Raw genomic sequence first — 25,372 nt, 5'->3', positions numbered from 1 at the left:
AGAGAGGGCGGCACAGGCTTAAATAGCCTAAAGCTGCCCCGCCCCTTTACGCATCATGATGCACGACACGCAAACAGCGTGACACGCGACTAATGCCCTTACCTTCAATGGTGACCGGGGCTTCAACCCTAGGCTGCAAATGCGCACCACCCGTCCAGGCTTCACTCGGACGGGCGGAGTGGGACTTCTGCACCTTAGATAATGTGCAATTAAAGCTTCAGCTGGTTATCAGTTGCAACTGAACAGCCCATGCTTATATCCATTATGCATAAATAGAGCTGTGAGTGGCTTTCCTCTCTCCTAGATTTCTATGTCTTTGTGAGAGCCCCACCAAGTTTTGACTCAAGGCAACTGGCTACAAAGTATATCACATCCTATAGTAGGATTTGGAAGGTTTTCAAGCAGACGCTAGTCAGCCATCTCTTATGGATGTCCCTAGCTTTAGACTATCTGCCTACAAGACCCCTTTGAACTCTAAAGAATCTGGTATGTTCCACATGGTCAAAAAGAAGGGCAATATCAACATATGTACAACGGAACTCTTGATTGGTCCAAGAACCCCCCCCCTTGTGTGGAGGTGCTCTACATGAGTGCACACGTGGGGTCCTTCTTCACAGAACGCTCAGCCAGTGGAGGGCATGGCTGACAGGCACATCCCTGCTCCCCCCTCAACAAGTAAGGGAAGTTCATCTGACCTCCTTTTTTGTCTCTGCCAGCTGTGCAAGCTCAATACATGGTGGTGGGAGCATGATTGTACCAGCTGCCTTTGCTCCTGACCTCCATGTATTCATGTGCTGCATGTGTACCAGAGCACAAGCTCATATAACTTGAATGCATGCGGGCTCTCTCATAGTGACCTCCACATATAGACCGTGTACAGAACTACACAAGAGATCTGCCCCCTCCAAGTGCTCATTGTAACTCATATCCAGTTGTCTGAAAAGGGTTTATATCTTGTGTAATGATGAAAATATATGTGCTGGATCCAGTTTATGTTAGCTGCACTTCGTTCCCATGGAAATCAATAGGATTTATGACAAATTTGTCCCATTGCTTTCAATGTACCCAACGTTACACTAGGCTATGGGGGGCCAGGATTGAGTAGTGGCATTCCTCTATATGCTTCTGGTGGCTCAACCAGAGTCCCACCAGCCACCACTGGCTTAGTGACACAAGTGATTCTATCAGCATAGACCTCCATCTTCCACCCACCAAACGTACAGGGCAAAGGCCTACTTATGATATCTCCACCAGCACAGCCCATTGGAAAGCCTCAGAGTGAGGGCTGTGCCAGCCTGGGGCCCACTGGATCCTGAGTGTGTCTCACAGTCAGCACTTGCCAGTATTGGATGCAATGTGGGGGCTGGATCTGCCTGCCCCCCACTGTCTGCTGCTGCTGCCACCATGATCATGACCATTGCTGTGGATGTGGCAATGGTTCTGCCACTCCACAGAATACCAATCTGTTATTTCTAGATACATTTTTAATAACGGTACACTTTTCCATAGGTTGACTAAATGAAAGGCGTATATGAATTTAAAGAACAAAATTGCAATACATATAAGTAATATATATACTGAATCAAGTCATTATAATCTATCTGAAAATTAATGTTCACAATGGTTTTTATAAATCTACTGTTCCCCAACAAAGAGCCTTGCAGGGGAAATCATGGATTAGCTGATTTTAAGGCAGCACTTGTTCACAATGCTTAGATTATCTTTTCTTGCTTGATAGTCAGATATGTGGCTCTCTTTGTTTTCTCAAATGTGGGACCATGGTTCATAATATGTCCAACAAGATTACAGGTATTTGCCTCATGTGCTAAAACCTGGACAAGCAACAATGGACAATAGAGCTAGGTTAACCATTAGGGAAAGTGTCTCATTGCAAGAAGCCAACAATAGTAAAAGCTACCCAGAGAGATTCAGAGATGGTTGAGAAATTTGATCTTTGTAAATTCCTATATGGAATGACCCAATCCGTATCTCTCAAACTAAAGTATATATCAGAGATATATATCAGAACTTAGTTATCCACTGGGTTTCACACTTGTCTGGGTGCTGCAACAGTTTCCTGAGGTTTAAATGTATTGAGATATGCATTTAAATATGTATTTAGACAGAAAATGCATATTTAAATACATATTTTGAGAGCTGTTTTTGTTTTTAAATCACAGACTAATGTGGAAACACACAGGAGTGATATATTTTGCCGCCCTGGACTCCTACTGGGTGGGATATAAATCTAATAAATAAATAAATAAAAAACACACAAAATTATAAAATTTAATTCCTCAAAAAATCAGTAAAAGGCATATGCTTAAGGAAACATACTAACTGGCATGCTTAAGGAAAGAGGACATTCTGTCTTAGGATGGGAGGAAGTTTAAGCTCTAGCAGAAGAATGCAGTACTTCCTAGACAGGGAACATCAAAATATTTAGATTCCAGAGTCAGACCCATTCCCACCAGCAGGTGGTGCACAAATAACACCTGTTATCTGAACTAAGCTGATACCTTGTTGATTATGCAAAGTCTTCTGCCAACTGTTGACCCGTGCACTCAGATTTGAGAGAAGAAAAACTCGTGCCACTAAACCAGCTCATACTATACTGAAGAATATGAGCCAGATTTTATAGGAAGCATTTCCTGATACACTGTATATCCCAAAAGTAATGATGGCAACAAAATGAGGAAAATGTAGCAATGGGTATGGTGAAGAATGGCACAAATTCTACCTCATTTTTAAAAATATCAACTTCAAAGAATAGTATATTCTCTTGAGCAAAGTTCCCTCTTATTCTGTGAATAGTGGAACCCTTGCAGAAGTTACAGACCAATGCAATTATGCAGTAGCCTCTCGCAACCATTCTGCAGAATGTAAAGTAGGAAGAGGAGAGGACTATGAACCTATTTAGGGTGGCCCATGGGCCTCTCAACACTTCAGTATTCAGTATTTAGATCCTGAAATGTGAATTGGATCCAAGGTTTTGTAGATGATCCAGGCTAAAAATTGTGCTTAATATGAGCTATTTTGAGGGACAGACCATATTTTGGTAAAACTCAATCTATTCTTGAAATACTTAGATGTTGAGGGAATGGAAGTTGCAAGGATATGGAACTTCCAAAGACAGTGAGAAAAAAGAGAGGGAGATGCAATGTAGCCTAAGTTAAGCACCAAGGCCCAGGTAAATCAATGGAGAAGAGAAAGTAAACACTTCCACTGAAATCAGTAACTTTAAAGTTCAACTCTATGCATTTTTCCTTAGAACTACATCCTACTGGTTTCAGTGATGCCTACTCCCATGTACATGTATATATTTGCAGCTTTAGAAGTGCCTGCTTGGATCTTGACCAGAATATAAAACAATTATGTAGGGTGTTAACTATGAGGATTTTTTAAATCCTCATAAAAATTATCCAGCATTTTAATGTGAATTTTCCCTAATAAAAACATTTTTAGGGAGTTTTCACTAACGTACACATTTTTCCAAGCCATTTCTCATCATACAATACATTTTTTCATGTTTTCATTTTTATGCACACTAATATATGCATTTTTGTCAACACTAGTTGGCGAACTGCATCACAAAATTTGAATAATTTTCAAATGTTTTTCCGGCTGATAGCACTGGCGCTCCTGTCAAGGCCATGGTCGATCTGTGGAATGTGGAGATGACCCGGGCCATTGACATGATCACTCCCGCGTGCCCCCTTCAGTACAGAGCTCATACAGCACCATGGTATACCCCGGAGCTGAGAGCGATGAAGCAAGAGAGAAGGAGGCTAGAGTGCAGGTGGAGGCGAACTCCTGACGGATGTAGTCATTCTTTGGTGAGTGCTTCCACTAAATTGTATGTAAAAGCGGTTAGGGTGGCAAAAAAGTCATATTTTGCTGCCACCATTAGATCATCCCTTTGCCGCCCAGCAGAGCTCTTTAGGGTGGTACGAGGGCTTTTACATTCTGGCCCTCATGACACTATGGAAACATCGGAAGCCCGCTGCAACGAATTTGCGGAGCACTTCCAGGATAAGATTGCTTGCATCCGTCGGGACTTAGACTCTGATGTTATGACAGTTGATTCCATTGAAGTGTCCAGAACGCGGTCTTGTCCTTCATTGTTGGATGAGTTTCAGTTGGTGCAGCTCGAGGAAGTGGACAAGGCACTTGGAATGGTGCGGGCGACCACGTCTGCCCTTGACCCTTGCCCATCTTGGTTGGTGAAGGCCAGCAGGGCTGTAACCACTGGCTGGGCCAAAGAGGTGATAAATGCCTCCTTGAGAGAGGGAGTAGTCCCTGGTAGTCTCAAGGAGGCAGTAGTGAGACCTCTTCTAAAGAAACCTTCTTTGGACCCAGATATTTTGAACAACTATAGACCGGTGGCGAATGTCCCTTTTTTGGGCAAGGTCTTGGAGCGGGTGGTCGCCGGCCAGCTCCAGGCGCTCTTGAATGAAACCGATTATCTGGATCCGTTTCAATCTGATTTTAGGCCTGGTTTTGGCACTGAAACAGCCTTGGTCGCCCTGTATGATGACCTTTGTCAGGAGAGGGACAGGGGGAGTGTGACTCTGTTGATTCTCCTTGATCTCTCAGCGGTGTTTGATACCATCGACCATGGTATCCTTCTGGGGAGGCTCGCGGAGTTGGGAGTTGGGGGCACTGCTTGGCAGTGGCTCTGCTCCTACTTAGCGGATCGTCGCCAGAAGGTAGTGCTTGGGGAACATTGCTCGACACCCTGGACTCCCCATTGTGGAGTCCCCCAGGGGTCGGTCTTGTCCCCCATGCTCTTTAACATCTACATGCAGCCTCTGGGTGCGGTCATCAGGAGTTTTGGAGTGTGTTGCCATCAGTACGCTGATGACACGCAACTCTACTTCTCCTTTTCACCTTCTTCAGGTGAGGCTGTTGATGTGCTGAACCGTTGCCTGACCGCGATAATGGACTGGATGAGAGCTAATAAACTGAAGCTCAATCCAGACAAGACTGAGACATTGTTCGTGAGCTCTTTACCTGCCCAGATGGTGGATGTTTATCCTGTTCTAGATGGGGTTACACTCCCCTTGAAGGAACAGGTTCGTAGTCTGGGGGTCCTTTTTGACCCTTCCTTGTCGCTTGAGGCTCAAGTGGCCTCGGTGGCTCAGAATGCGTTTTACCATCTTCGTTTAGTAGCCCAACTACGCCCCTATCTGGACAGTGATGATCTCGCCTCAGTTGTTCACGCTCTGGTAACCTCTAGATTGGACTACTGTAATGCGCTCTACGTAGGGCTGCCCTTGAAGACAGTTCGGAAACTTCATCTAGTGCAAAACGCGGCAGCCAGGTTGTTGACAGGGACTCGCTGGTCCGCACATATAACACCTGTCCTGGCCCATTTGCACTGGCTGCCTATTTATTTCCGAGCCAGATTCAAGGTGCTGCTTTTGACCTATAAAGCCTTACATGGTGTGGGACCGCAGTACCTTGTGGAACGCCTCTCCCGCTATGAACCTACCCGTTCATTTCGTTCAGTATCCAAGGCCCTCCTCTGGGTACCAACTCACCAGGATGCCCGGAGGATTGTTATTAGATCTAGGGCCTTTTCTGTGGTGGCCCCCGAACTATGGAACAGCCTACCTGAGGAGATACGCCTGGCGCCTACGGTACTTTCTTTTAGGCGTCAGGTTAAGACCTGGCTATACTCCCAGGCATTTTAATGTTATTATAATGTTCAATTTTAATGTCAATATGTTCTATCTAATGTTTTTGTTTAATTTGCTGTTGTTCGTCACTGATTTTATTGTATATTGTATTTTAATCCTGTTTTGTTCACCGCCCAGAGAGCTACTCGCTATGGGCGGTTTAAAAATGAAACAAAATAAATAAATAAATAAGAGAATTTTTATGGATGGCTGTTTCAGTTCTGATATTATTTCGGAAAGTGTGGATCTGATACGTTCTGCTTGAAATATGAACTGAAACAAAATTCTTGCCCATCCCTGATCTCACTAACCTAATAGACAGAGATGATCCAGTTGACATGGTGTACTTGGACTTTCAAAAAAGTTTGACAAGGTATTTCAAATACCTTGAGTAAGTAAGCTTAGTAGTCATGGAATAAGGGGAAAGGCTAGCAAACAGGAAGCAGAGAGCAGGAATAGATAGATACATCTCCCAATGGAGAGATGCAGAAAGTGGAGTCCCCCAAAGAATGGTATTGGGACCTGTGCTTTTAAAATTGTTTATAAACAGTCTAGAGCTAGGAGAGAACAGTGAGGTGGCAAAGTTTGCTGATGATACTAAATTGTTCAGGGTTGTTTAAACAAAAAAGGATTCTGAAGCGCTCCAAAAGCACCTCTCCAAACTGAGCGAATGGGTGGCAAAATGGCACATGAAATTTAGTGTAAACAAATGTAGAGGCTGGGACAAAAAAATATTGATTTTACATATATTTTCATGGGGTCTGAACTGGTGGTGACTGACCTCGAGCAAGATCTTGAGGTTGTCGTGGATACCTCGATGCAGATGTTGAGCCAGTGTGCGGCAGCTGTGAAAAAGACCGTATATGGCTCAGCAACAACTGAAGGGCCACAGGTTTCCCCCCACATCCTAGAACTTGGTGCCTTCCTTTGCATGGCTTAGCAATAGCAGATCTGTGTTGTATCTCTTTCTCTCACTCACTCTTGTAATTGCTGATGTAATCCTGCTTTTCCTTTTGAATCTTTGTTTCCAAACAAACTTTCTTCTATTCTGTAACTAGTTTAGCACTGTGTTCCAAGATTTGCTGAAAATTAATGTCAAATACGTCTAAGTGCATCTCAACTCTTTTTTTATTTTAAAGTGAGCCCTGGACCAGGATGAGTTCTGTAAATTTTCAGACAGAACTCATCAGGTGCTCACTGGGCAATTTTAATACACAATGAAGCATTCAGCCAGTCATTTCATCACAGAGGGAAAGCGTGTCTTGTGCCTCCAAATCAGTTGCTGCAACTCACTTCAGGGCGTGTGTCTAAAGGTTGGCTTAAAGAAAAGGTAATAAATGCTATTTATCTCGTTAGCCTTGGCATAAAAAAACCCATACAAATTGTCAATATATCATACAAGTGGGGCACTGCTTCAAAATGTAGGGAATTTCCAGTGTGCATGCATTACCCAAGCCAATGGTTGAGGATGTTGCTGGCTCAGGACTGAGAAGATCATACTCCTTCTGTAGAGGGGTGGCCTCCAACAGCCCTGCCACAAAGGAAAAAGTGTGCTTTATCAACAGGCTAAGGTTCTGGTTTTCTTAGGAGCACTCCAGCTCCTTTGCTGCTCGTCCAGCCTGCTTCCTCTTTCTGCTCTGGCTTCTCTGCTCCTCTCACTTCAAAACTTCCCCTTCTCCCTCTTGGGCTTTGCCTCATCTGTCCCCTTTCCCAGCTCAACTACAGCTATATTAAAATCTTGGATTTCTCCATTGATTTTTATGAGCAACTCTCATTTCCATCCCTGGGGACATTTAAAAAGAGAGTACTGATGTGAACCGAGAAGTGACCTCTCCAGATGATGAGATCATTCTCTCCGAATTTTTGATATCTACGTATTCGTTTGTCTTTCCCCCCCTTTTTTTTGCTGTTTCCACTCTCCTCCTTGTTCTTCTTGTCTCCTGAGTTGTGACAGTCAAGCAATTCCCATTCCTCATTTTCTTTTCAACTCAGTCTCAACATTCCATGGCTACTGAACATGCTCAGTCCTCACTAGGATTTTTTTTTTTTTGGAGGGGGTTGATTCTTCATGTTTGATTTTTAAAACATTTTTGTACCACTTCAAACTTCTGGATTCCCCAGGCAGACTGATATCCCCCTCGTGCTGCTTAAGTGGTCCTGCTTTGGCTACAAAGCAGTCTACTCTCAGGGGAATAAGTTCAGCATAAGGTAGAGTGATGAATGCATTGACTTGCTTTTTTCAACAGCAAAGTGGCAAGAGCTGTACTTAAGCTCTCTGCATTATTGTTAATAATAACTATACCACCACTATCTGGGCACACCTTTCCAATGTTCAATGGGATAATGACAGCCGATTTGGGGGCAAAAGGAGAGCTTTCCATCTGTGATGAAGTGACTATGCAATTGTATCACAGAGGATGCATAATGTGTTCTGGGTGAAATGTCACCGGGCTCTAGGCATGTAGGAACAGCTTGACGATTTTGCTTTGGATTGAAAGTTTGTATGTGTATTATATCATAATTATTTATGAAGCGCCTCTAGAGCTAGGTGCTGTACAACCATGGTCTTAAAAATAATAGACTTGTGGGGGGGGGAGACCTGATAACTCCACTACTCTCTCTTCTTCTTGACTGTGGCTGACAAAGCATTGGCAGAGACCACACACTTAATTTTCTTAGGGCTTCCTCAATATGGTTACAACTCCTAAAGCCATATTCCTCATCTGCAAACAGAAAAGCAGCAATCCTAAGCCTACTCAGTGGGAATGATCTTATTGGGATTTACTTCTGAGAAAATGTGTAGCATTCAGCTATAAGCACTCACCCTAGAAAACCAGTTACACTGAGGATGCTAGAAACCAAGAGTGGGGATACTCAGGTCTGGGGGCCAAAAGCAGCTCTTCAGGCCTCGCTATCTGGCCCTCAGAAGTCTCCCCAGGCCATCCAGACCCACACCCTCCTTGAGTGTTTTTGCCTGGCTAGAATGTATCCTTGATCTCTGCTCATGCTTCTTTTCCTGGATGGAGGTCAGAGACGGGTAGGTGAGTGTATGTAGAAACTAGCCTACTGCACAAAGGTGGTTGCTCTGCCCACCGCTTACATGTGGTCCCAGGGAGGTTGCCTGAAGGAATGCAGCCCACGGGCTGAAAAAGATTGCCCACACCGCTTTAAACATTGTCCTAGCAACATGAGAGCAGCTTTTCCATGAGGGGCTCTCATGTTGCTAGAATAATGATCAAATGATCCAAAAGCATGAGCAGGGATCAGCTGCATAGGTCTTGACCACGGAATTAGCACCCACTTAGGAGGGAAGGCACCGATTCCATGCAAAAGATTGACATGATGAGTTCCCACCAGGTCTGGCCTTGCCATAGAGGAGAGTGAAATAATCTGTTTCAGGTGGCATAATGGGGTGGGAGGATAGAGAAAGGTGGGAATGGGTGTCGGAATGGCGCACCAAGACGTTTTGAAGTGTTTGCCCCAGGGATGGGGGAGGAATCCAGTTCAGTTTATGTTTATTAGAGAATATTTAATTCACACTTTGTGAAACAATACAAGAAAGAAACATAGCCAAAATTTTCACTTCTCTGAATTTTGCAATGCAGTTTGTACCAAGTAATGTGTATAAAAATGCATATACTGGGGTAAAGTGTCCATTAAAATGTATATAAGTGAAAATATAAGTGGAGAAAATGGCTTTGCAAAAAAATGGATATTAGGCAAATTTGCGTACAAACATGTCTATTAGGAAAAATTTGCAGTAAAATGCTGATGAATTTTCATGAGGGTTTTAAAAAAAAGAAATTCACAAATTGGTGTGGAAATGCAGAGTACTGAACTTAAGATTTGAAAAATGAGAAACCAAAACTGACAGATGCACCCATCCCTAGTTGACCCTAGGACAGGTGGGCACCATCCGCTTCAGGCAGCCAAATGTATTGGACCCCATGAATATGGTTGGGTCATTTAAATTTTATACCATAAAGCACACACCTAGGGTAACAGTTAAAATAAGGGCCTTTTAATAATAAAGGATCTAAATAATCTTTAAAATCCAACTAATCAACTTGAACTGCTTTGTGGATCACAGCCAGAATTCCTTATCCCTTTTGCCTCTCATTGTCCAAAGAACTTTGGTTCTGCAGTGGCCAGAGTAAATTGAGCATAACATGTCAGTACCTGTTATGAATCAGAAGCTGGAATGAAAGACTTGCTTGTTCAGAGAACCTGACGTTTTGAGGAAGGAAAAGAAAATGGGGCAACCCCTTACTAAGAGGTGGTTCCCTGTTGTCCTATTTTGCCACTGCCACTCCTCTCGCTTGACGCAGGTGAGCCAATCTCCTCCTACGTGATGGAGACTTGCCTCAACGAGAAGCACCTGGTTTTGATTTACTGCTCAGGGAAGCTCCTTCTGTTGTAGATTTCATAAATCTTCGTCTTGGATCTAACACTCAATTGGATCAACTTCTTTGTGGCTGCTGGTAAGTTTTTGAACTCGTTCTCTTCCCCCCTCCCCCCCATGTCTTTAATAATCTGAATTCCAATAGCTTTCCTAGCTACTTTCTTTTATGAGGTATACAAGATAGTTTGCTTTGTGTATTTTTTAGAATCTATTATTTATGATACTTTTACAAAATTATTCTGCAAAATAATTATAAGAGGCCAAATAAGAGCCAAGAAAAGTGCCAAACCTGCTTTGGCAAATATAAGCAAAGTGTTCCTATTCAACAATGTAAACCTAACCACGTATACCCAGAAATAAATCCTATTGAATTCAATGGGGCTTACTCCTAGAAAAATGGGATTAGAATTGCTGGGAGAAGAACCCCTCTCCCCCGTTTTCCTTAAGTAATGCTGCTTAACCCTGCAGAATCACTTCTGAGGGAGGGGGAGGGGAACGATGGATAGAAGGTAGATTTGAGGGGTGAAGGTGAAAGCACTGCCTCATATTTTAAAAACTTACCAAACTGGAAATGGCTATATTTCAGATGCTAGATTTCTAATTTAGAAGAAGTGAGCAGAAAATAGTTATAGTGGGCATCATACATCCACCTTTGTCCACTCCCTCTGAAACCCTTTTAAAATCCATAGATCAGGATGGTAAGTAATAATATTGCAGAACAGGCCCTGTTACAGGTGCCACATAATGCTCATTCCACACTTGCAAGAAATTGTTCTTCTAGCGTGGCAGCACCTACTCTTTGGAACTCCCAACCTACTGACATCAGGCAGGCACCTTCACTGTATTCCTTTCGGCACCAGCTTAAAACTTCTTTTGTTTAGGCAAGCCTTTTCAGAAGCATAGATGATATGTTTGTAGTCTGTTGCTGTTTTAATTGTTTTAACAATGTTTTAATTCCTTGTTTTTAATTGTTTTATTGATAATTTTTTATTTTTTTTGTAAACTGCTTAGAGTTTTTTTTTACAAGCAAGAATTATACAAATTGTGTTAAGCAAGCCAACGAATAAATAATAGTATGCAAGTGAGGAAATTGTAGAGCAGGGGTGGGAAACCTCAGGCCAGGGGGCCAAATGTGCCCCCCGTCCTCTCTTCCTGGATCTTAGTACTTTCCCAGGCCACGCCCCCTCCCAAGGTCACACTCCTTCCCCCAGGTCTCAGTGCTCACTCTCCCTGCTTTGCATTCTCCTTTAATGTTTTTGCCTGGTTGAAATGTGTCCTCCTGCTGTGATAATGCCTCTTGGTTTCCTGGATGGAGGGTGGAGGTGTGTGTAGAAACCTCTGGCATTCAGCCTGCTGTACAAAGGTAAGAGTCACATAGCTCCACCCACTTTTGTCTGCAGTCACCCCCACTCTTTGTTTTTGGCCCTGACTATAACTGGCATGTAGCCCCTGGAAGGTGCCCATCAGAGAATGCAGGCTAAATAGTTTCCCTACCCAGAGCAACCTAAAGATAATTCCAAAGATGGTTAATATTGAAGCCCACTTGTATTTTTTTTAAAATGCACACACAAATTTATAATTGAGCTAAAGGCTAAAGTAAAACATAGTTAAGTTGTATCCAATGTTAATCCTACATGTTGACATTAACTGACATGACTAATTTAGGTCCAATGGCTTGGGTCCAAATTCCGTGTGGGTCTAGTCCGAGTATAACTTAGTTAAGTAAGTTCTCTCTGCCACCTTTGGAAAATGTCCACATTGAGATTGCTCTGGAATAATCTCACTACCTTCAGTGAATGAGTGCATTGGCAAGCAGCAGGAGGATTGTATTTTCAGCTACCACATCAGTGCATTATTATAATACATGCCCACTTGAATACAATTTCACTGCAGTCAGCCGGTACCCTAGGGCTTGAAGGTAAGAACAACCTTTGTTTATCACGCTTATTCCTCAACAACATGTTTGTGAGAAACAGGAAACTGATGCTGAATGGTAATTAAAATTTGGCTAGGTATATGCCTGCCTTGGATCTGTCAGTCCACAAGCTGGAGATGCTTCTCTAAAGAGGGAAGCATGAGGCCTGAAATGAGTTTTGAACAGATGTGCCTTCAATAGAGCCATGACTAGCCGGAATGGGAATTGGGGCTATGCACACCTGGAGAATGAGAGCACTGTGAGGATGGTGAAGTATGGCCATCAGGGAACAAAAGGTTGATGGTGGGGAGATAACAACTGATATACAAGCTTTTTGTAGGAGTAGTGGTTTCAGTGGGGAACTTGTGGTCCTTCAGCTCTTGTTGGACTACTGCTCCCATCATTCCATGATGGCTGGGGCTGATGGGAATTGGAATCGAACAACATCTGGAAGGCCCTATTCCCCATTCCTAGATTATTGGTCCATTTAAGTTACATTAGGGTTTCTACAGATGTTATTGTTAGAGGCACAGAAGTTCTCTTCTTCTCCTGTGGTAGCTAGCAGTACACACCAAGGCCAGCCCTCAGCATAGTGGCTGCTGGCAGATCTCCTCCTATGCAGCCCTCCTGAGGGTTTCCTTGGCCCTGACGCCCCTTGATCTGTGCCAGGCAGCTGCATTTTAAACTTCCCACAATCTCCTGAATCAATGGCATATTAGGGTTATTGTGAGAAATTAAAATGGTGCTTGCTGGCCACCTGGCACTGAGCACTAGAAAAAAAATAACTGCGGGGGCAGGGAGGGGTGGTGGTGGGCTCTGGCAGAGTGCTGAGACTCTGACGGCTGCCTAAGGGTGCTGTGTGGAGCTTGACACATGCGCATTCCTATTTTTCCCATTGTACTTGGTTATAGCCAAACCGGGTTTTCATTATTCTACATTACTTCAAGTCATACCCTGAAAACACTGAAGCCACCTCCCCAAAAGAACAATCAGTGCTACTGGATAGTTATTCTGGGTGACATGCAGCATTCATGTTCTGCTAGCACAAGAGACTTCCGCCTGTGGGACAGGGTGTTCTTCTCCCTGCAGCCCTCCACCTCTGTACACTCTCAAAACCAACTCCCAAGGGTTCAGGCAGGGGGCCTCCAGAGAAGATTTTGGGGGCACACAGGGGGAGGAAAGGAAGGGAAAGTCCCATTGCACAAATGGAGTTCTGCTCATGGAGTACTGGACAGAACCCTGTGAAACTCTGAGTCTCCTGTGGAAGTGCATGTGATATCACTGATGATGAGTAGCACGGTGCCCCCTCCACTGTGGAAATGCCCTGTACTGTTTTTTTAAAAAATGTTTAGTATGTTTATGCATTATATTTTAAAGCCACCATTTCAAATATGCCCAGGGTTCATATACAACATTGAAACATTTAAAATAAAGTGCAACAAATATAACCCAGGGTAGGAGAACTGTAGGTTCCAGGTGCCAAGTGTGCCCTCCCAGGCATCTGTCTGGCCACACTCCCTCACCAGCTGTGTTTAAAATCCTCCTTGATTTTGTCTGTCTGGAATGTTTTTGCCTGGCTGGAATGTCCACTTGAACTTCAATAATCACTCTTGCTTGCAGGGATAGAGAGGGTGTGCGGAGCATTTGTTGAAGGCAGCCTAGTGTACAAAGGTAAAGTTTGCATCCGCTGCTCTACCCACTTTTGCCACTGGCCCTGCCACCACTACTATGTGGCCCCCGGATGGTTACCTAAACGGGAAACTGGCTCCGTAGCTGAAAAAGGTTCCCCAGCCTCGATATAACCATAACTGTAAAAAAAAGCCAAAAGCCGTCACTAGAAATACAGCAAGATCATTCAACACGAAAAAAACAGCAGTCGGCTCAATAAAAGATAAAAGGTGGATTTAGCACTGATACTCCTGTGACCCTTTAAGCAAAATAATAAGCAAGGCCACTGCCTCCCTACATAAATGACCCATCGTGTTGCGAACCTTCTCTTACTTTTAAGTCTATGTTTCATTGAGGAATGAGTGTCCTCCTCTCCAGCATTAGAGATTTTGTACAGAGTGTGAAGAGACTGCTAGCTCCTCTTCTATTTTAGCTATACAGTTAACAATCTAAGGATGCTGGAGGCTACCTTTAAAGCCTGGTGTGTCTCAGCAGTTAAATGTTTGGGCCATTAAGGTGATCTTGAGTTTCTACTGTTCAACTAGGCCTGAGACAACTGATTTCCTCAGTATGGAAATGGACAAAAGTGCCACTCCTTGAAGGGCCGGATTTAGGAGCAGGCGAACCAGGTAGGTGCTGAGCTTGAAGGCCATGTGGCTCAGGGAGAGGCCTGTCACCGGCTCCCTATGCAGCCATCCACTCAACATTTGAAACAAACAGCTTGCCTTCACTTGTAAATCTGGCCATGCTGGCTGACGTACACAGCGTTACATTCACGTTGGGAAGACTGTGAATCACAGATAGATTCACAAATGGTGCGTATGTATCTGACTGGGATCAGATCCGTTCCTGCAAATTTAAAATCTTCTGCGGCTGGGATAAATCATGCATGATTTAAAGTTGTGCATCAAAGTTGTGAAATGTGCTACAAATGAAATAAAAATAAGGGCTTCAGCAGGTAGACAAGGGGAAGGGTTGGAAATGAAGTGTGGGAGTAGACCAGTGCCCCTGTATTGGAAAAGCAGATATTGTTTTTCTGTAGTATGAACATGCGTCCTCCTCAAGTAATTCATATGAAAACCTTTTAACCGAAATGCAATGTTAATTGAAATATGATAGATTGGATATAATTTTGCCAATAATGTTATTAATGACATTTTATTTCTAGATGAAACATTTTAGCTGAAAATCCTCTTGACATAATGAAATATGCAGATTTACATTGCTTGTTGTGCAGAAGCAGCTCATTCCCACTGATGCACCTCCCGCCCTGCAAGCAGCACTGACGCTGCGGCTGGGAAGCTAGTAATGCCATGCCCCCTACCAGGCAGGCCACTTGGCATGGGTGGATGAGTATATATGTTGTTGAATATATATTTAAATTAATTTGAACACTAATGTGAAATTTAATAATAAAATCACTGTATATTGGGAGGATACAACAAAGGGAGGGGACAACAGAGTTGCTTCTTGTGTAACTTGAAGCCTCATTTGCTCTAGGGCCAACACAGACTCTTTGGCTACTGTTGGGTATCTGTGCTAGTGACCTTGCTGTTATCTCTGCTAGGCCTTTGGTCCCAATGGCTGTGAGGTAGCCAGGGTCGTGCCCTCCATATGTTTTGGACTGCAATCCCCTGGCTGGGGCAGATGGAAGTTGTAGCATAACACATCTGGAGAGTAGCAGGTTGGCAAAGGCTGCAATAACTGGTGTAAATAAATAGATAACATGATAAATGTCCCCGCAACAAAATGAATTGGGATCAGATAAAATTGCACCTTTTGTGTATTCACATTTGTAGCTACTTCCAACTTTTGGGTGCATAGTTTGGAACAAATAATAACAAATAACAAAAGCTGAAATAATTTGTGCCCTGTTGATTTAAGTAGAAATGCAACATGTGAAGGAATGTATGCCGTCTTCTACACTACCTTATTGGATTATGGAAAGAACTTGCAAATAACTGTTATTCCCTAGAAGGGAAGAAAGGGGAGAGAAATTATGGTAATACCTTTGATCTCAGATGTCAGATATTAAGAGATCACAAAAGCTCTTTGTTCTGTTTTCCTGAAGTTCAGATCATCTGTCAACATCTAAGCAAGCTATAAATGTGGTCTGATGCAATGCCTGGTACAGTCCACAGATGATTCAGACAGGTGAACCAGAAAAGCAGTTTGGTTCTCAGTAATGTGGAGAGTAAAATTGCTGCTATGTATTGACAGGTAATGCTGAATTGGCATCATTAGCAGCCAAAATCAGATAGTGAGGAAGGGGGACTAAGGATACGAAATTGCCCACCAATGCAAATCTATGATGGAAGAGTTTGCACAAGTCAAAATTATACTACCATTCACAGTGCAGGCACCTTGTTCTGTGCTGAATTCAACAAGCTGTCCTGCCCTGTGGAGTGGCAAGGCTCGATCGAGGTGTAGGACAAGGTGAGGTTCAGGATGAGACAAGACGGGGGCAGGTTCAAGCTGTGCTCTGGGAAATACAGAGCTTGAAAGCTGCTCCAGCAAGGAGCAAGCTGAAACTGAGCCCTTACATAGTAACAGCAGGAGGTGCAGCCTGGTTGTCAGCACCACCTTAAAGTCTTCAAGAGCGTATTCTACACTGGAGTCCTCAAAGTCAGACGATGGCTGTGCTACATCCTTGCGGGGGGGATTGGGCACACATCAGTGGCTCTGGGACTGGCCCTGCATGCCTTTCCCCTTCAGATTCAGAGTCCTCAGCCTTATCGCCTGATGAAGGCGAATCTGACTCCCGGTTCCTGACATCAGCCTGTTTGAAGAATGTGTCGAAAACGCCAGTGAATTAAAAGAAGCATGGAAAGAGTTGAAGAGCTTTTGGACGGCTCATTTCGAAAGCAAATCTTTCTTTCCTTGAATCTAAAGACTGTTGAGTTCTGGGAAAATGTGGTATTCAGATTGCTTTGCAGAGGAAGATTCCCATTCTGGCTCTATTAAATATATACCTCTGTGGCTCCATGGTAGAGCACATGCTTTGCATGCAGAAAGTGCCCACTACAATCACTGACATCTCCAGGCAGGACTGTTGAAACCCTGCAGCACTGCTGCCAGTCAGAATGTAGTCTGTACTGAATTTGATGGGACAGTGGCTTGACTCAGTGTAAGGCAGCTCCTTACAGTTGCTGCAATTCAGATAAAAGGGCAGGGAATAGATAGTACAGATGCTTGTTGAAACCCTACGGCTACCCAGACTGCCAAAGGAGCCAAGAGGAAAAACTCTAAAAGCTGGTCCCAAAGATAACCTTGTTTCTTCTCCCCACTATGGAGGGGGTTGAATATGATTATTTTGAAATAATGTCTTCTTTTGAAGAAAAACTCGACTATATACACATGTACCCTACTTTTTTGATAAGAAAATGAGGTGCCAATACACACATCTTGATAAAGGTGCTATGGGTGACAGCAGAAAAAGGCTGCCGTTGTCACACAAAAAAAAGACATACTTAAATCCTGAAGAGGTAACTTCATCTGGATCGGCAGAAGGAGACTGCTAAGATGATGACGGTTTTGGGTTACGTGAATGGTTAAGTTAATAAAATCAAGGATAATTGCTTTATTGAAAGCGCCAAAGGACAAGACAAAAATTAAATGTGCCTTTCAGTTTGAAATCAAGGTATAAAAACTCTGACAGGAAGCATGAAACATTATAGTTACAATGATGGGTTGAAATATCCCATTCACGGATCATTTTAGTATAAATCAGTCTAAGGTAAGGTAGGGATGCACAAAAATGCTGCTGCTTGCCCAAGTGGTGGAGCCTTTGAGAGCATTCCGAGGTGCAGTGTTTGAGAGCATTCCAAGGCTCCTACCTCTGCCACCATTAGGGATGGGTGAGAATTTCAGTTCGCATTTCAAGCAGAATTGATCAAATTTGCAATTTCTAAAGCAATATGAGAACCACAGCAATCCTTCAAAATTCTCATTTATTAGAATTTTGGGAAGCAGTTTGACAACTAAACAACATTTACAAAAATGCATATATTAAGGGAAAGTGTGCATAAAAATGAATACATGAGTGGAAATAACATGCAAAAAGGCATGATGTGATGAGAAATGGCTGGCAAAAATGTGTACCTTTGTCAAAACTGCCTACAAATATGTGTATATTTGGAGAAATTCACACTAAAATGGTGGAGAATTTTCACGAGGATTTAAAAAAATTGCAGATTGTGGCAGAAATATAGAGAACTGAATTTAACATTGGAAAAATGAGAAGCGGAGAGAGCCGAAAGAGACAGATCTTTCCATCCCTAGCCACCACCTTTCCCTTTCCCCACCCACAGGCCCAGAAACTTGTCCACAGACATAGGAAGGAGCTCGGTGGAAGTAGCAGAAGGTGGTCAATCAGTGAAGCTGGGATTGTCCAATGAAGCTGAGCGGTGGGAGGTCCAAGACAGATGAAGGGAAGGGCTTCTTCATACAGCAGCACATTATTAAACTGTGGAATTCATTACTAAAAGATGTTGCGGTGGTTGAAATCTTGGGGGGCTTTAAAAGATTAGACAAATTCATGGAGGATAAAGCTGTCGATGGCTTCTAGTCATGATGGCTATACATTTCTTCCACCATGTTTCTAAATATCACTTTCTGGGGTATGCTCATGTCACACTATTGTGCTCATGTCTTGCTTGTGGGCTTGGAATAGGCATCTGGTTGGCCACTGTGGGAACAGAATGCTGAGAGAGATGGACCTTTGGTCTGATCCAGCAGCGGTCTTCTTATGTTCCTGTATCTTTTCTCGCTGGGCTTTTTCTCCAGATTCCTGGCTGAAAATTGATGCACAATGTATAATTTCTTCTGGAGTGGGAGCCTTTCAGGGGCTTTCTTCCTCACAGAAGTGATGGACAAAGCACCAGTTTCCAGCCAGGGATTTTGCAACTGGCAGTCCTGGTCCCAGCCCCTGGTAGTGTTGAACTGCCCACTACCTCCTTTTCCTACCCCTCCCTCAAAGTAAGTTTCCAGACCTTGGGACAGAGGAAGGAGGACACAGCAGTGGCAGTTTGCAAGCAGGATTGTACTGCCTTGATCCTGCTTGCAAGCATTTGCACCCCTAAAATAGAGTACTGAAAAGCATGCATGTCCTTACACCACTGCAACGAATCCCACAGCGCTGCAGTCATGTTTAAAGGCAACCTATGTTCCACTTTTTTCAGTGGGCCTTACTTCCAGGTAATGCATTTCAATCAAAAGTGTTTAATATGCCATTTTTGACTCCCTGCTAGATTACTGGTTCTTTGCTATATGCTGCAAAACTTGCAACTTGCCTTGTTAATAACCAAGCCTCTACGGTTCTGAGTGCTTTATGGTCTCGCTGACCTTAATGCGCCTCCTCCTCTTCTTTATGTGAAATGAGGTGGCAGAAAAGCAATCCACGGGAAGCTAAAACAAACAGTTATATTAATAATTCTGCCTGCTTCACCCTCCCCCTACCTCTTTTTGATGATCCAAGAGCTTAGAGTGGCCTAAGAGCTTAAAAGTATGTAGCTCAAAAGTCACTAGGGGACAAAGAGCAGGTTGGAGAGCTGCCTAAGCTCTCTTTATACTCACTTTACCCAGGGAAAAGCTGCTTAGTTGTACAAGAAAGAAAGGTCAAAAAGTTTAAGTTGCGATATTGCAGACATTTCCTTGGCAACAGGGTCTAACCAACAGGACTTGAATGCAAGATCAATGCATTGTTTTAAACACAATATAAAGAAAGTTTTGTTTGCAGCCTGATGACGTACCTCTTTCAAAACTGTGCTCATTGTTGCAGCATTAGGCTTCCAGATCTGGCCTCCAGTATTAAGTCCTGCAGCCAATGGAACTTGGAGATCATGTATTTTGGGAAATTTGGCCAAGGCCAACATTGTTCCTGTATGTCAACCTTCCCCAACTTGGTGCCCTCCAGATGCTTTGCACTATAATTCCCATCACCCCTTCTCATTAGCCATGCTGGCTGGAGATGATGGTAGTTGTCATTCAAAAACAGTTGGAAGCCACCAGGTTAGGGGAGACCATTGTATGGCATTCTCTGTGCAAGAGAAGGTAGGGCCCGCAGGCTTACAGTCTAAAGTACACAAATGGGGAAAAAAGGTATTGTCTCCTCTAGCCTTTTCTGAAACTGGCACTCTCCAGATGTTTTGCTGGCTGGGGGCTGATGGGAGTTATAGTCCAAAACATCTGGAGGGCACCAGGTTGGGAAAAGGCTGGTCTGCTCTGCCTGATAGTAGCTCTACAGGGCCTCAGGCCAAGAAAGAAAGGCCTTTGCTATACCCGTTTGTCTGTTACTCAAGACAAACAAGACTTTCTGTTAGTCCTGTAGAAAGACTAAACATGTGGGCATGTAATCACCTTCTGGCTGTCGTTACACTAGAAGCTAAGTCCTTGATCCTGAGAATCTGAAGGTCTGGGGCTAGTAGAACTTCTCCACTTTTTCCAACCCTTCAAGCTCTGATTTGATTTGCACCCAATCCAGCATTTTGATTGGCTCAAGGGAGGGGCGCGCATAATAAACCTTCCTAAGTTAGGTCAGCTTTCACAGCCTGCTGGAACTTATTCCTCCAGATCTGCCTGATTCCTCCAAAGCCTTTGCCCATCTTCCCTGTCCGTTTTTTCCTTTGACACAAATTGCTTATTGATCTTTCTGCAGCCTTTGTCACCTGGAAATAATCTAATCCCTACAGTGGCTGAGAAGGAGCGTGACCAAACTCTGTGGCCTACAGACAGAGAGATTAGAATCTGTTAGCCAGCCTCTTGACACAATGCCTTGAAGAACCAACTTTGACACTAATTCTGTCTTCTGGTTAGATTTAAACCATTCTCCTTTTTCTTTCTTTCTTTCAATGTTGTTCTACTCGCCCTCAGTATTAGACAATAGTCAATTAAAAAAGGTGTTTAAAACACATTCAAAGCGCATTATTTTTACCAAAGAATCATGGAAACTGTAGTTTTTAAAGCGTGCTGGAAATGGTAGCTCTGTGAGAGATAAATTGTAGTTCCTAGGATTCTTTGGGGGAAATAATGTAAATAAGTAATGGCAATACTTTTCATTGGTAAATGAGTTGGGCAGATATCACCACAGGGCTGTCGCATTCAGATACTCCTGTTTAGGCCACCCAACTAATTGTTAATTACGCATTTTCGTGGGTTAAATCCGCTCCTTGCAATACCAGCAAAAATGCGATTTGCTGTTTAAAATCGGGAATCATCCGCGGTGCCTTCAGGAGGTAGGATGCAATACTGCGGACTTTACAGCTGATGGGTGGTTCTTGGGCGTTTCCCCTTGCCCCTTCTCATTCCAGCCAATCATGTATCTGCACTTTTGCACATGTGCGAGAATAAGCCTGGGAAAATTGAACCAATCATTGCAATGGTGGGGTGTTGGGGGGGTCTGCAACTACTGTGCAGATGCATTTTATTTTTTGCCAGCCTGCAAACTGGGCAGCCGCTCTGGGTGAGATCTGCAATGCACAGCAAGTGAGAAAGGGGCTGCTGGTCGGTTTCACGCCTGCCTCTGGAAAGCTTTGTCAATTTCATTCTACTCACTGGGGTTTTTGTTTCAAATCATTTTGCCGCGGGAAGGAAAGGGAGAAGGAGGGTGTGTGTGACACGTTTCTTGCTTTTTTGGAGAAATAAGTGCAATTGCAAGCATGTGTATCTCCTTAAATATCCATAAAGTCAGAAAAGCATACATTCCATAAAGGCAGAAAAGCATACATAAGTGTAATATCGCAAATACAAACAAGAAAGCAAGCAGACTTCAAATGGGTAGACCTGGTGGCCTGGTCTACCCATTGAAATGTATAGACTTTCCGGACACCAGGTCTACCCATTGAAATGCCAGATCTACTCATTGAAACGCATTGGCTGTTGTGACGCCAGGTCTACCCATTGAGACGCATGGACTTTTCTGCCCCCAGTTCTACCCATTGAAAGTAATGGGCATTCCCTGCCCTGCATACGAGTAGTTTGCTACAGCATCCCCGCCACCTGGAACCATAGAGACTGGAGAACCATAGAGCAAGAAACGTGTCACCCCCCCCTCCTCCCTTTCCTTCCCGCGGCAAAATGATTTGAAACAAGAAACCCAGCGAGTAGAATGAAATTGACAAAGCTTTCCGGAGGCAGGCGTGAAACTGACCAGCAGCCCCTTTGTTGTTTGTATTTGCGATATTACGCTTAAACGAATGTATGCTTTTCTGACTTTATGGATATTTAAGGAAATACACAGGCTGGCAATTGCACTTATTTCTCCAAAAAAGCAAGAAACGTGTCGCCCCCCCTCCTTCTCCCTTTCCTTCCCACGGCGAAATGATTTGAAGCAAAAACCCCAGTGAGTAGAATGAAATTGACAAAGCTTTCCGGAGGCAGGCTGAAACCAACCACCCCCTCCTTCTCCTTTTCCTTCAGCGGCGAGAACTCCTTTACAGCCATATTGTGCTTCGTTGCAAAGGGGGAGAGGAGCATACGTCATTTTTTTGCTGACCAATTGGTTGATAGGGGGAGGTTTTAGAGGCGGAGCTTGGAAAAAGCGAAAAGAATGTAGGGGTCTTACTGCTGCGGGTGCGGGTGCAAAAAAGTGTTTTTTTTTTAATTGGGAAAGAGTGAACTAAAAGGAAAAGTGATGACTATCAGATGACAAACTGAATATGGAAACCGTGGATTATCCCACTCTGTTTGGATAAGCCCTTAGAGAAACTCTATTGCCCTTAATGGTGGGCTAAGAGGGGAGGAGGTAAAATAGTGTATGTAAATGAAGCTAGGAAGTAGAGAGGTTTGTTTGGGGATTCAAGAAAAATTCAAAATCACAAGAAGCCAGGATGGAGAGTGTTGAAGAAGAACCAGACTCCAGGGAAAAAAGAAGCTGAACTGAAAGCAAGAAGGCTGACATCTGCACTAACAATGGACTAGGATGAGTTGAAATGGCTTTATTAATAGGTCTTGGCTTAAGAAGGGAAATGTCTGGATACATTATATTGATGTATTTTTTATGTTATTTTCATATTCTAACTGCTCTTAAGGTTAACTGGTTCTTAAGGTTAACTGCGTGGAAGGTACCTTCTAATCCAAGAAGAGAAATTACAGATTTCTACAAGTACTTGACCTGTAGACTCATTGCCATGAGATACAGTGATAAACCATTATCTTTCAAAGGAATGTTTGCTAAAATGCATGGATAATAGGGTTGTCAGTGGTTTCTAGCCACAGCAGACAAAAGTGCAGCCTCTGTTTTCAAAATATACTATATATCATCTCTGATTACTAGATATTGGCAGTAGATATCACCATCATAAGACCTGTATGTCACCTTCTCTGTGGCATCTGGCTGGCTACTGTCAGTAGACTAGACATAAAGCTGAGCTACCAAGAATACAGATCCAACCCACTGAGGCAGCTGTTATGTTCTCAGTTAAATCCAGCTCTGAAACAGAAAAAGTTTTGGCTCAGGCACTCTTTGGCAACAGTTCCTGAGCAGAACCAATTAAAAGAAGGGCTGAAAAACGTTCCATCAAGTTTACAGTTTTCTGAACCTTGCCCTGATTGTTTTCTGTTTATTTCATCCTTCTGTATTACTTTTTGCTCATATAATCCTAATTATTTGACACCTAAAACCACTGATATGTGGGTGTTGCTTGTTCCCTTTACTTTGTTAAATGACTCATTGCTTTTCAAGCACCGGATGTAAGCTCAGTCAAAGCCACAGAAGGGCTGCTGATCTGGAAACTAATCAATAATCAGATTCAGCAGAAAATATTGCTGCAAATGATCCCACATATAAGCAATATGTTGACAGCCAGTATGGTGTAGTGGTCAGAATGCTGGACTAGGACCCGGTTAACCAGGATTCAAATCCTCACTCATCCACAAAGTCACTGGGTGAACTTGGGCCAATCACAGTCTCTTAGTCTAACCTACCTCATAGGGGTGATATGAGGATAAAATGGGGAGCAGAACCACATACACCACCTTGAGCTTCTTGCAAGAATGGTGGGATATAAATATAATAAAATACACAAATAAGACTAAAATAACATCTATAGCACTCTTCCCCACCCAGGTGCCCTCTAGATGTTTTTGTTTTGTGTGAGGCTGATGGGAGTTGTAATTCCAAATATCTAGAGGCACTAGGTTGGGGACGGCTGATCTAAAGAAACTCAGGGTTGCTAGGATGTTCAACAGTTGCGCCAAGACAGGTTCTGTGAGATGTGCTTGTGCAGTATCTTTCTCTGTCCATCTGGAAAAAGGTATGCATAAGAAAATGGGTTTCTCTCTATGAGGATTGTGCACATCTTACCTTTCACCCCAAAAGCAGAAGGAAAGGAAGTGTGTCACTTGTGTTTCTTCTCTTGAAGTCCATTTGTATAACTATTAAGTACTGAAATCTTGAACACTGAAGCCTTAAAGCTTGCTTATATTATTGGTGTTCTGGAATAACAATTCCTAAACTCACTTTATTCTCTGATTTATTTATGTGTTCAAGAGATATATCAAAGGTTGTACATCTCTATCATTATTAGAGAATTTCTCTTTCAGCATGGGATAAGGGATCATCCCAGGGTACTTGCACATTGACTGGATTTGTAATACTGCAATGATTGGGCTAAGATAGTGATCAAGAAGTGGAGGTTGTGGGGACTTTCTTATTAAATCAGGCAGAAGCTGTAACTACAGGACAAGAAATCTCAGGTGGCAACCTTGGAGAGCTAGCCTCTTAATCTTGATTATTTTGTTAAATGAGTATACAACCATTTACTAATAGATGAATTTGTGGGTCTGTCAAGGCATGTCCATATTATAGTCAACCTATACCCATTTACTTAAGAGTAAACCCCATTGAACTTAATGGTAGATTACTTCTGAGTAAACATCAAACTGATATGTCTCCTTGGTGAACTGTACTGCATCATTTCTGTCTGAGAATTTAAAACCTCACCACATTAGAATTCATTCTTGGGGGCCAGGGGGAGCCTGGAGCCATGGCAGGTAAACTGGCCAAAAATGGGTAGATGTAGTGTACACATAAGACCCTCCGTGGCGCAGAGTGGTAAACGGTGGTAACGCAGCCGAAGCTCTGCTCATGGCCAGAGTTCGATTCCAATGGAAGGAGGAAGTCAAATCTCTGGTAAAAGGGGTCGAGGTCCACTCAGCCTTCCATCCATCCGTGGTCGGTAAAATGAGTACCCGGCATATGCTGCGGGGTAAAGAAAGGCCCGGGAAGGAACTGGCAATCCCACCCAATATATACAGTCTGCCTAGTAAATGTCACAAGACGTCACCCTAAGAGTCGGAAACGACTCGCACTATAAGTGCGGGGTCACCTTTACCTTTACCTTTACCTTTTTAGTGTACACATGCCCAAAGAATACGGCTGCAAATACATAGAATGCATTGCTTCCTTCTGTTTCACCAACAGACTCTAACCTGCCAGATCAGCTAGCTTTCTATCGCATTTCACATTTTCCCTGTTCCACATTAATGGAACTTTGTGTTAATAAAGCCATACCTAAGGCTGTCACTGAAAATGACACAAACAGCTTTTATGGGGGGGGGGTTTACACTCTTTAGCTGTATTTTGTATTCTTTCCCCCTCTTCAGCAGCCACAGTTCTTTACTGAAAGGAGTGACCATGAACGATTTCAACTTTTCCCCACATTTGTAATTTCCCAATTGCCCTCTACAAATCAAGACAGGGAGTATCAA

General features: G+C 43.3%; 1 protein-coding gene across 6 annotated transcripts in view; it reads left to right on the top strand.

The window, feature by feature from the left end:
* The first annotated feature begins 10,054 nt into the window (after nt 1-10,054).
* Nucleotides 10,055-25,372, top strand: part of SLC13A1 (solute carrier family 13 member 1) — a 129,990-nt gene continuing 114,672 nt past the window's right edge. For 4 of the 6 annotated variants that reach the window (XR_009764471.1, XM_061640144.1, XM_061640143.1 and 1 more), the window contains exon 1: nt 10,055-10,162. The gene's annotated coding sequence lies outside the window, so the exon portion shown is untranslated. Of the gene's footprint in view, nt 10,163-14,211; nt 14,296-25,372 lie in introns of all 6 variants that reach the window. The other 2 variants (XM_061640146.1, XM_061640145.1) reach the window with 1 other exon arrangement.

This window comes from Rhineura floridana, chromosome 8, assembly GCF_030035675.1.
Source record: "Rhineura floridana isolate rRhiFlo1 chromosome 8, rRhiFlo1.hap2, whole genome shotgun sequence".
Lineage (NCBI taxonomy): Eukaryota > Metazoa > Chordata > Lepidosauria > Squamata > Rhineuridae > Rhineura > Rhineura floridana.
This window is presented reverse-complemented; position numbering and strand designations above follow the sequence as displayed.